The sequence below is a fragment of the Euprymna scolopes genome, chromosome 35 (assembly GCF_053919585.1).
Source record: "Euprymna scolopes isolate OS-2025 chromosome 35, ASM5391958v1, whole genome shotgun sequence".
NCBI lineage: Eukaryota > Metazoa > Mollusca > Cephalopoda > Sepiida > Sepiolidae > Euprymna > Euprymna scolopes.
The window spans coordinates 31,097,781-31,108,802 of record NC_136516.1 but is presented as its reverse complement, the minus strand read 5'-3'; positions in this window follow the sequence as shown (position 1 = coordinate 31,108,802).

Here is an 11,022-nt window from a genome sequence, read left to right as displayed (position 1 = left end):
TGCCGAGATAAGTGGAGAGCACATATGTCCCAAATAGTCACCATCTGGTACTGGTCAGGCTCATCATTGCTTAACTTCGGTGATCTGACAGGAACCGGTATGTCTAATGTGATTAAAGAGTGATGTTTAGGTATTCTGGCATAATCAAGCTCCTGGCAGACTATTCAATCTTTGACGTTTGTGTGAAAATTAAAAATCTTTCCACATTATCATTCACGAGTTGTCATATGCAGATGATGCAGACACACGGGAAGACATGCAGCTAATAAAGGATAAATTCTCAAATGCTTGCAAAGCTTTCGGTCTGACCATTAGTTTGAGAAAAACTATTGTTATGTATTCACCTCCAACTCGTGTGCCATATGTGGAACCAACTATTCTGGTTGATGTGAAGAGATTGAAGGTCACTGATACCTTTAAATATCTTGGTAGTTTGCTGAGTAGAGATGGAGCGTTAGATGCTGAAATAACTCACAGGATTGCCCAGACTAGTTTTGCTTTTGATGGGCTTGAAAAACATGTCTGGTCGGATAGAGAAATTTGTGTGAAGACAAAAATCAGTATGCATGAGGCATGTGTCCTAACTTGTCTACTGTATGTATCAGAAACATGGACTACATATCAAAGGCATCTTAAAGCTCTGGAAACGTTTCATGAAAAATGCATCCATAAAATAATCAACATCTGTTGAAAGTTCTTTACTCTAGCGTTTTTGAACAATCAAAAAACTGTAGCATAGAAATTAGGATCATAAAAATATCAAATGTTGGACTGGGTACTTACTGAGAATGGAAGGACAATAAAACAATTGCTTATGGTGAGCCTTCCATAGGAAAGAGACCGCAGCATAAACCTACAAAAAAGTTTAAGGATTCACTGAGAACTGGACGTCAGTGGGCACTAATACGGGTAGCTGGACGTCAGTGGGCACTGGTACGGGTAGATGGACGGCAGTTGGCACTATGATGGGTAGATGAATGTAAGTGGACACTGGTATGGGTAGCTGGACGGCAGTGGGCACTAGTATGGGAAGCTGGACGTCAGTGGGCACTAATACGGGTAGCTGGACATCAGTGGGCACTAGTACGGGTAGCTGGACGCCAGTGGGCACTGGTACGGGTATCTGGACGTCAGTGGGTACTGGTATGGGTATCTGGACGTCAGTGGGCACTGGTACGGGTAGATGGACGTCAGTGGGCACTAGTACGGGTAGCTGGACGCCAGTGGGCACTAGTACGGTAGCTGGACGTCAGTGGGCACTAGTACGGGTAGCTGGACGTCAGTGGGCACTGGTACGAGTAGCTGGACGCCAGTGGGCACTAGTACGGGTAGCTGGACGTCAGTGGGCACTAGTACGGGTAGCTGGACGCCAGTGGGCATTGGTACGGGCAGCTGGACGTCAGTGGGCACTAATACGGGTAGCTGGACGTTAGTAGGCACTAGTACGGGTAGCTGGACGCCAGTGGGCACTAGTACGGGTAGCTGGACGTCAGTGGGCACTAGTATGGGTAGCTGGACGTCAGTGGGCACTGGTATGGGTAGCTGGACGTCAGTGGGCACTAGTACGGGTAGCTGGACGTCAGTGGGCACTGGTACGGGTAGATGGACGGCAGTTGGCACTATGATGGGTAGATGAATGTCAGTGGGCACTGGTATGGGTAGCTGGACGGCAGTGGGCACTAGTATGGGTAGCTGGACGTCAGTGGGCACTAATACGGGTAGCTGGACATCAGTGGGCACTAGTACGGGTAGCTGGACGCCAGTGTGCACTGGTACGGGTATCTGGACGTCAGTGGGTACTGGTATGGGTATCTGGACGTCAGTGGGCACTGGTACGGGTAGATGGACGTCAGTGGGCACTAGTACGGGTAGATGGACGCCAGTGGGCACTAGTACGGTAGCTGGACGTCAGTGGGCACTAGTACGGGTAGCTGGACGTCAGTGGGCACTGGTACGGGTAGCTGGACGCCAGTGGGCACTAGTACGGGTAGCTGGACGTCAGTGGGCACTAGTACATTAGCTGGACGCCAGTGGGCACTGGTACGGGCAGCTGGACGTCAGTGGGCACTAATACGGGTAGCTGGACGTTAGTAGGCACTAGTACGGGTAGCTGGACGTCAGTGGGCACTGGTATGGGTAGCTGGACGTCAGTGGGCACTGGTATGGGTAGCTGGACGTCAGTGGGCACTAGTACGGGTAGCTGGACGTCAGTGGGCACTAGTACGGGTAGCTGGACGTCAGTGGGCACTGGTATGGGTAGCTGGACGTCAGTGGGCACTAATACGGGTAGCTGGACGTCAGTGGGCACTAGTACGGGTAGCAGGACGCCAGTTGGCACTAATATGGGTAGATGAACGTCAGTGGGCACTAGTACGGGTAGCTGGACGTCAGTGGGCACTAATACGGGTAGATGAACGTCAGTGGGCACTAGTACGGGTAGCTGGACGCCAGTTGGCACTAATACGGGTAGATGAACGTCAGTGGGCACTGGTACGGGTAGCTGGACGTCAGTGGGCACTGGTACGGGTAGCTGGACGCCGGTGGGCACTGGTACGGGTAGTTGGACGTCAGTGGGCATTGGAACAGGTAGTTGAATGTTGACGGAACCGAAGCTGGTAGCCGGATATCAAGGGCCACCAAAGATGGTGGCCGGGAACACTGAAGCTGTAGGAGTGAGATAGAAGTGCTCGAGCCTGCAGTGGTAAACTGAAGCCATAGGAAGTGAGCGAGAATTGAAGCAGGCTCAGGAACTGGAGTGGCAGGCTGTGAGTGGAAGGGTCAGGAGGCAGACAGCAGTAGAGACTGGAATGTAGTTTGTGACTCATCTCAATAATGTGTTGAGTAGCCCTAAAAAGGGGTGTTTGGACACTTTTGCTGCCCCTGGTTCTCACAGCAACTGGGTCTGTTGACTTGACTCTCATCAAGCCAGCATGGAAGTTTTCCTAACTCCTGAGCTGAAGCAAAAATTTGCTGAGAAATCGCTTACTTCATTAGAAAGCAAATTTATACTACAATTTGGGGGGGCGGGGGTCGCTAAACAAATGAATGACCATTATTAATTTTAGACAGAATTTCTTACAGGCAAAAATGTTGTTGGTGTTTATTGCTCATATATATTTTATTCTCCATCCCAAAATAAAAAGCGTTATTTGTTTTGTTGTGAAAAATTGACTTTTGTGTTTTTTCCTTTGTTGTTGAAAAAAAATTGTTGCTATTTTTACATAGCTGGACGTGTCGGTCTCTGCTGACCAGTCGGGTTTTGTTTACGAAATGGAAGTAGTAAGTTGACACACCATGATGCGTCGATTCTTTTTATAATCATTTATGAAAATTTCAAATGGCATTGACGACAACCAAATGCAAATGAGTTTTTTTTTAAAGAAAAACGAATCTTGTCTTACAAGTTTCAATCACTTACAAGTAAAAAATATATAGAAAGATCTACGTTTGTAATATACGCCCTCTCCCCTCTCCCACGTGTACTTTTACTTTTTACAAAATATATGCGGACATTTCACAGGGAGGGGGGTACAGTCATTTGAACATTTTTAATAAGCGTTAAATCCTTAATTAAACGTTAAGAGATTTTAAAAGAATTGGAATCGGAATCTGTACTTGTATTGGACTCAGGAATGTAGAACAGAATCAGTAATTGTATTGGAATCAGGAAAAATTTTGGAACATATATAATATTAATAATAAATAATATATGTATATAATATTAATAAAATATAATATAAAAACATATATGTATATTAATAATAATATTATTATCAATATATAATAATATTAATTATATATAATATATGTTTATGTATATAATCAATATAATATATATATATATATATATAATATAAATAATATATTTATATATATATAGATATAAAATATAAATAATAGTAAAATATAAATAATATATATATATATATATATATATATATATATCTTGTCTTTTTTTTTTTTTTTTTTTTTTTTTTTTTTATTCAATTTTCACCCCAAACAAGGCACAGTGCCACTTTGAAGCAGGGGGCTACTATTAGGGAATTAATTAGCAGGGTCATTATGAAGGGAGAAGAGTAGAAAGATGTTTGTTAACATTACACTTGAACTTCTGCATATCATTGCAGTTGGGAAAGCAGAATCCCGGAAGGGAGTTCCAAAGACCCGCAGTTCTGGGGAAGAAACTATTGGAGTAAAAGGCTTTCTTGCACCTAGGGATCTCTACTGTAAAGGGATGAGACTTAGTAGCTTGTCGGGTTTGTCGGGGGTAGTTACGTCGGGGAGGTACAAGTGTTTGCAGTTCGTCAGAGCATTCACCATTAAAGTATTTGTAGAACAGGCAGAGGGATGCAACATCTCGTCGATGGGACAGAGGCTGAAGCCTAGATGACAGTTCAGGACCTATCAGGTTGGCGACTCTTTTTTGAACCCTGTCCAGGAGCGAGAGACAAGCAGCAGATGCACCAGCCCAGATGTGACAACAGTACTCCATACATGGGCGAATGGTTGCCTTATAGAGGTATAGGATACTGGCAGGCATAAGTAGTTTTCTAGCACGGTAGAGGGAGCCAACCTTCCTTGCAGCAGCCTTGGCAATGCTCTCAATGTATCTATTCCAGTTCATATTCCCTGTAAACGTTAGGCCGAGGAGTTTAAAAGAAGTACTTTCAGGCAATGTGTTCTTGGCCATTGCTATTGGTGGTAGAGAAGGTTTCTTGTAGTTATTGAAGGAAACAAGCTTAGTCTTAGCAGCATTGAATGTGACCAACTATTTTTGTCCCCATTCCACTACGGATTGGAGGTCATCCTCTAGTGTTTCTGCCATTTCCTTGGATATGTGTTCATTTGTTTTCCCCTCATATCTGTTATAGAGAGTGGTGTCATCGGCAAATATACCCATCTCCGAAACAATATTATCAGGGAGGTCGTTTATGAATATCAGGAATAATAGAGGTCCAAGGATAGACCCCTGAGGTACTCCCGCATTTATGTCATATTGTTTGGATGTATGTCCGTCGAGGACAACTTTGATTTTTCTATTACTTAAGAAGGATTTAATTACATTATGAATTCTTCCAGTGATTCCATATGATCTAATTTTCCTTAGAAGACCATCGTGCCATACCCTGTAAAAAGGCTTAGATATATCAAGGGCCACCGCTCTACCCTCCCCTGTTTTATCCAATGAACGGTATATACGTTCAGAAACTACAGTTAAGATATCTGCTGTTGAACGGGCTTGCCTGAATCCATATTGTTTGTCAGTCAGGAGTTTAGCAGCTGTTAGGTGCTGGACTAGGGCTTGATTAACTAAGGACTCAAATATTTTGGCGAAAAGCGGGAGGAGGCTAATGGGGAGATAATTTAGTGGGTCAGTTCTTTCACCAGAATTCTTGAAGACTGGTACCACAGAGGCAGTTTTCCAGCAGTCGGGAAAACAAGATTCGTTAAGGCATTTATTGTAAAGTTTGGACAGAACTGGAGCAACCTCGGCAGAGCATTTTTTTAATAGCACAGCCGGGATGAGATCTGGTCCACATGCTTTTGAGGTGTCTAGGTTTTTTATAATAGCATGTACCTGAGAAGGGGTGATTTTCAAATCGTCAAGTGTGACGTCTGTTCGCAGAGGAAAATCAAGGAGTGAGTGGTGTACCGAGTTCAGTGTGGAGTTTGAGGCAAACCGACTGGCAAGCAGATTAGCCTTGTTAGTTGCCGTGCAAGCAACCTCATGATTATTTGTTAGTGGGGGAATAATTGACTGTCCATTATTAACTACGCTGTTGTAGATTTTACAAAAATCCCGGGTTCCTAATTTCTGTGCTTCGATGCGCTTTCTGGTGGTTTCAGAGTAATCTGTCTTAGCTGTGTCTATCACTCTCTTACAATTATTTCTAGCTTCTATAAACTTCTGTTTATTTGAGCTGGACTTATGTCGGTTGAATCTGCGGAACGCATGCTGCCTTTGACAAATGGCAGCTGCACAAGCAGAAGTAAACCATTGGGGAGAGTGGAGCTTGCTATAGTATTTCCGTGCGGGAACATGTGCTTCAATAGCAGTTTTGAACCATTCAGTTGTCTCATTTGCACACTGTTCTGCTGGAAGAGTAAAGATATTTTGCCATGGGGCATCTCTGATGAGCTCCCTGATGGCTTCCCAATCAGCCTTTTTGTAATACCTCGTTGTTTTGAGAAGTGGGTCTTCAGTTTTAGGGCGAGAATTTAGGCTGATTTCTACTATTATCACAGCGTGATCAGCATTCCTGAGTGGGCTGTGGGCATTTGTTGTACAGTCATTGGGAACCGTTGTCAGAAAGAGATCTAGAAGTGAGGCATGTTGATCGTGCTGGTCTGGGAAACGTGTCGGAAATGTAACCAACTGAGATAGGGAATGAGATATAGAGAAGCTATGAGTTGCGCTACCAGCTACGTCTGTGTGATTTGAGAATCCTAGCCAGTTACTGTGGTGGACATTGAAGTCACCAAATACATGTATTTGTGCGCTAGTATCGAGGGAGAGTGCTATATCTATGCTGTCTGAGACTTTGTTTATTAGGGTACAGTCTTGGTTTGAGGGAGAGCGGTAGAGAAAATACAAGTAGCTAATATTGTGTTGCATATTTAGTCTGAAGCACATAAAGGCCTAGCCCTCTGATTCTAGTTTTATTTCTCTTGTTAGGGGGAGGGTGTTTCGAATATAGACTCCAAGTCCATGCATATGTCTGTCCGAGTCCTTACGGTAGAGTGGGAGATAACCAGGCATGTTAAAGTGGTTAGAGGGAATGGAGGAGTGAAGGTTAGTTTCACTTAATGCTAAGATTTACAAGGAGAAATGACTCAACATCATCTAAGTTAGTTCTAAGCCCGCGGATATTAGTGAATGCAAGCCTCAAGGGAGGAGGCAGGTTGGTTTTCTTTGAGTTTGGTCCTGGTTTAAACGTAACTTTTGCTTGAGCTGTCATTTCATTTTATTTTACACACATCCTTATTTAGTTGAGTGCTTACCACTGATGAAACCCTAACCCTAACTCCTGATGAAACCCTAACTCTAACCCTAACCACTGATGAAACCCTAACCCTAACCCTAACCACTGATGAAACCCTAACCCTAACCTTAACCACTGATGAAACCCTTACCCTAACCTTAACCACTGATGAAACCCTAACCCTAACCTTAACCACTGATGAAACCCTAACTCTAACCCTAACCACTGATGAAACCTTAACCCTAACCCCTGATGAAACCCTAACTCTAACCCTAACCACTAATGAGACCCTAACCCTAACCTTAACCACTGATGAAACCCTTACTCTAACCCTAACCACTGATGAAACCCTAACCCTAACCTTAACCACTGATGAAACCCTAACCTTAACGTTAACCCTAACCGCTGATGAAACCCTAACCCTAACCTTAACCCTAACCACTGATGAAACCCTAACCCTAACGTTAACCCTAACCACTGATGAAACCCTAACCCTAACCCTAATCACCGATGAAAAAGTGTTTATGCATAGAACACACAATTGTTCCAGACATTTGTTGTTTTCACACAATGTTGTCCCTCACATTGCATCACGGTAAGATTCGTTATGAACTGCTACCAATGGGCCAAACAATCACCGGAGATGTATACTTGCAGCAATCGAAATGTGCAACTGGCATTGCACCAGAAGGAGTTTCCACTGGTGAATCACAAAGGTGTGTTTTTCCTCCATCATAATGCCAGGCTGCATGTTACGCAAGTGGTCATGGATACTATACAGCAACTTGGATGGGAGACTCTATGCCAACCACCTAAATCATCTGACCTTGCACCATCTGATTACCACCTCTTCCACTCTCTGGATAATCATATTCGTGGAAAATCTTTCACCAGTGAAGCAGACTTTTTTGCATCTAAAACCACTTAGTTTTGCCAAAGGGGATTGAAATGGAAATATGTTGGCAGAAGATGCTGGATACCGATGGGAAACGAATACGGGGATGAGGCATCAGTGTCAACCTACTCCTCGATTAATGCGGCGCTCTCGGAGACTACTGTCTATGTTGACGGAATGTGGTGTTCAGCGTTAATCGACATAGGATGATCGTACACAATAGTAGATGTAAATCAATGTTGATCCTGGGAGATAAGAGCGGTGAACGTCATGACGATTGGAGGTACGCCCCTTGCATGCTGTGGCAGAGGAGTGAGCACTATTTCCACAAAAGAAAGCGACTCTGTCAGGATCAACGTGCTAGTAGTGTGTGGTAAACCACTGGGGTTTGATTTGCTGTTTGGGATTGAGGCAAGAAAAGCAATGGGAGGCCTCACTGTCGGACTTACAGGTACAGTTCAGATCGGCAACGGAAAAATCCTCTTATGTGCAGCTATTTTCATCACTGAACTTTATTTCATTCTTACATTTGACCATCGTAGATGAGCGTGGAACACGGCATGGAAATAGGCAGATCACTTCAAGGACTATCGTCACACGATGGACCGTATTGACCTTGTGCGAAATGCTTGTTGGGCACTTCCTGGTATGTGCGTAGCTGCGTGTGGCATGCGAGGTGATCAAGAAGAGAGCTACTTCGATCACGAACAACTGGAATGACAAAGATAATGAGTAAAAAATAAACAACCAGACAAAATACTGTTAGAAACTCGCTCAATATATGTTACTGTGACATAGGCTGACATATATTCGGTGGGTTTTTAACAGTATTTTGTCTAGTTTTTTATTTTTAACTCCTTTTTCCAAACTTACGATGCTCAACAGAGAGTTGGGCGCCATTTTGAATTTTCCAATACATTGGTAACCACTGTATGTTTTTCAAGCTGAATAAACATGTTACATTAAATAAAAACACTAAAAAAGTATCCAGTTAGGTAGAAAAGTAACTTATCTTGCCTTTGATAATATTTATTGGTTATATATTTGTTTTTAGACAAATTTTTTTAATCTAGATCACTAGCTTACCTTTAGCACCATGTTCAGCAACCAATATTATGCAGACATTAGCAGTGCCCTTCAAATTATGGTCTATCATATCGCAACGATTACTCTACATCAGCTTCGTAAATGTTCAACAGGCACCGGTGAATGTTGATCGATACAATTTTTTCTACATGGCGGAATTCAATTACACATCTCTGTTTTTCATGCACACCCATGACAGGGGTTGTTTCTTTAAAGTCCCACACCGTCAATATCTTTAATAGAGAGATGAAACTTTCAGGTCATAAATACATAAGTTTAGTTATAACAAAATGCAATTTGCAATCCAATCTAATCCATTCTGGTGAAATGAAAATAGGAGGCGTTACTTTTGGAACAATCCTCGTATGTATATGAGGGTCGTATGACTTCTACTTCCTCTTCTTTTGTTTTATTTTTGTATGGCATGACCCATCCTTTTTTTTGCAAATTTTTTTGTGAATTAATAGGTGACCTTATTTTAACACGAACATTCTTGGATCCCTAGTCTTGTTTTTATTTGGCATTTTTCTTTTCGTTGTTTAGTGTAGCTTTATAGTTGTAATACATGCTTTTAAAATATTAAGTAGGTCATACCTACATAGTAATTCTTGGACTTTCTTTAACAAATGTTGGGACTTGATAAACAATGCTTTTGGTTCGAGATTTATTTGCTAATAGACAAATTGCGAGAAATAATTGTATCGGCACTTATTTTGATTACTATTCAAAGGTAGCACGTGGGATAAAAAAGCATATGTTTACTGACGACAGACTAAAAAAAAACAATAACTATTATTTGGCTCACAAGGAGCTTGCACACAGGTCATCAAAGATCTCTCCTTGAAAACAACCTATGGTGTTCCCTGTAAACTGGGTGATAACAAGTCTCCCCAGATTTCCAGTATTCTCCATCTCTTTTGATAACATTTGTAAATGAATTTGTGTTATCACAATAGCTGTTTACCATTGATTTCTCACTGGCAGCAGCCATTGGCCTCCACTGGAATTTGAGTGGCAATAAGTCTCCCCAAGGTCCCTGTTCTCTTTGCACTTGTTTGGTCAGTGCTCTCTCCTCGATCTTTCCATCCTCCTTGACCCTTCTCGACTATTTGGTTTCACTCTTTTTGTTGGGTGGGGGGAAGAGGATAGAGAACTTGTAGATATGCAGCTTCAATGTTCTTGGTTCTATGTAATGCTTCTTCATGTTTTGCCTCTGTAGCAGTATGTGTCTCCACATTCAAGGGTTTTCCTTAATATTTCAGCTGTTTTCATTACTGTTGTTCATCGTATCTTTCCAACCATTCCTTTGATTCCAATTTCTTCCATTCTTTTTTCAAAATTTTTCGGGAGTGTTCCTAGTGCTCCTACTATTATAAGTATTATCTTGATTTTCTTCATCATCCATATCCCTTTCAGCTCTTTGGCTAGCTCTGTGTATTTGCTCCATGCTCCATTTCTTCTTTAGCTTGATATTCACTCTGTGGTCAGCTGGAACAACAAAGTCTGCAATTTGACAGTTTTTTCTTTCTTGCTAATTTATTATTATTATTATTATTATTATTATTATTATTATTATTATTATTATTATTATTATTTACTCACTAGGAGTAGTGTTAGGCAATTCCCGGGTTACGCCGGCATGTTGAAAATTGTGATTTTGCTGTGAAGGTTAGTTAGTCCAAGAAATGTTCAAGGGTAAAGTTGCTAACGTATGTGAAACTCTGTAGCTGGGGTTGACGATAGCACCTGGAATAGGTTAATCAGGTACGTGTGAGAGAGAACATGGAAAAGTGTTGCGGGCCGGGATATAAATATCCTAACTCGCTACAAAAGAAAATAATGAAACGAATGGAATGAAGGAAACAAAAACTCAATTGCTGGATAAAATAAACATGTCGTTTATTTTCTGTCGAAAATAAAATGGTTTAGGTGAAACACGTGTTCATTCAGTTGTTGACGACTATGCGCGTGGAAAAGAAAGGAATAAAGTAGAGAACGAGAAATGGCAGTCCCGCATGTAGAAAGAGAAAGAGAAAGGGAGCGTTGGCCTCAGCAAAA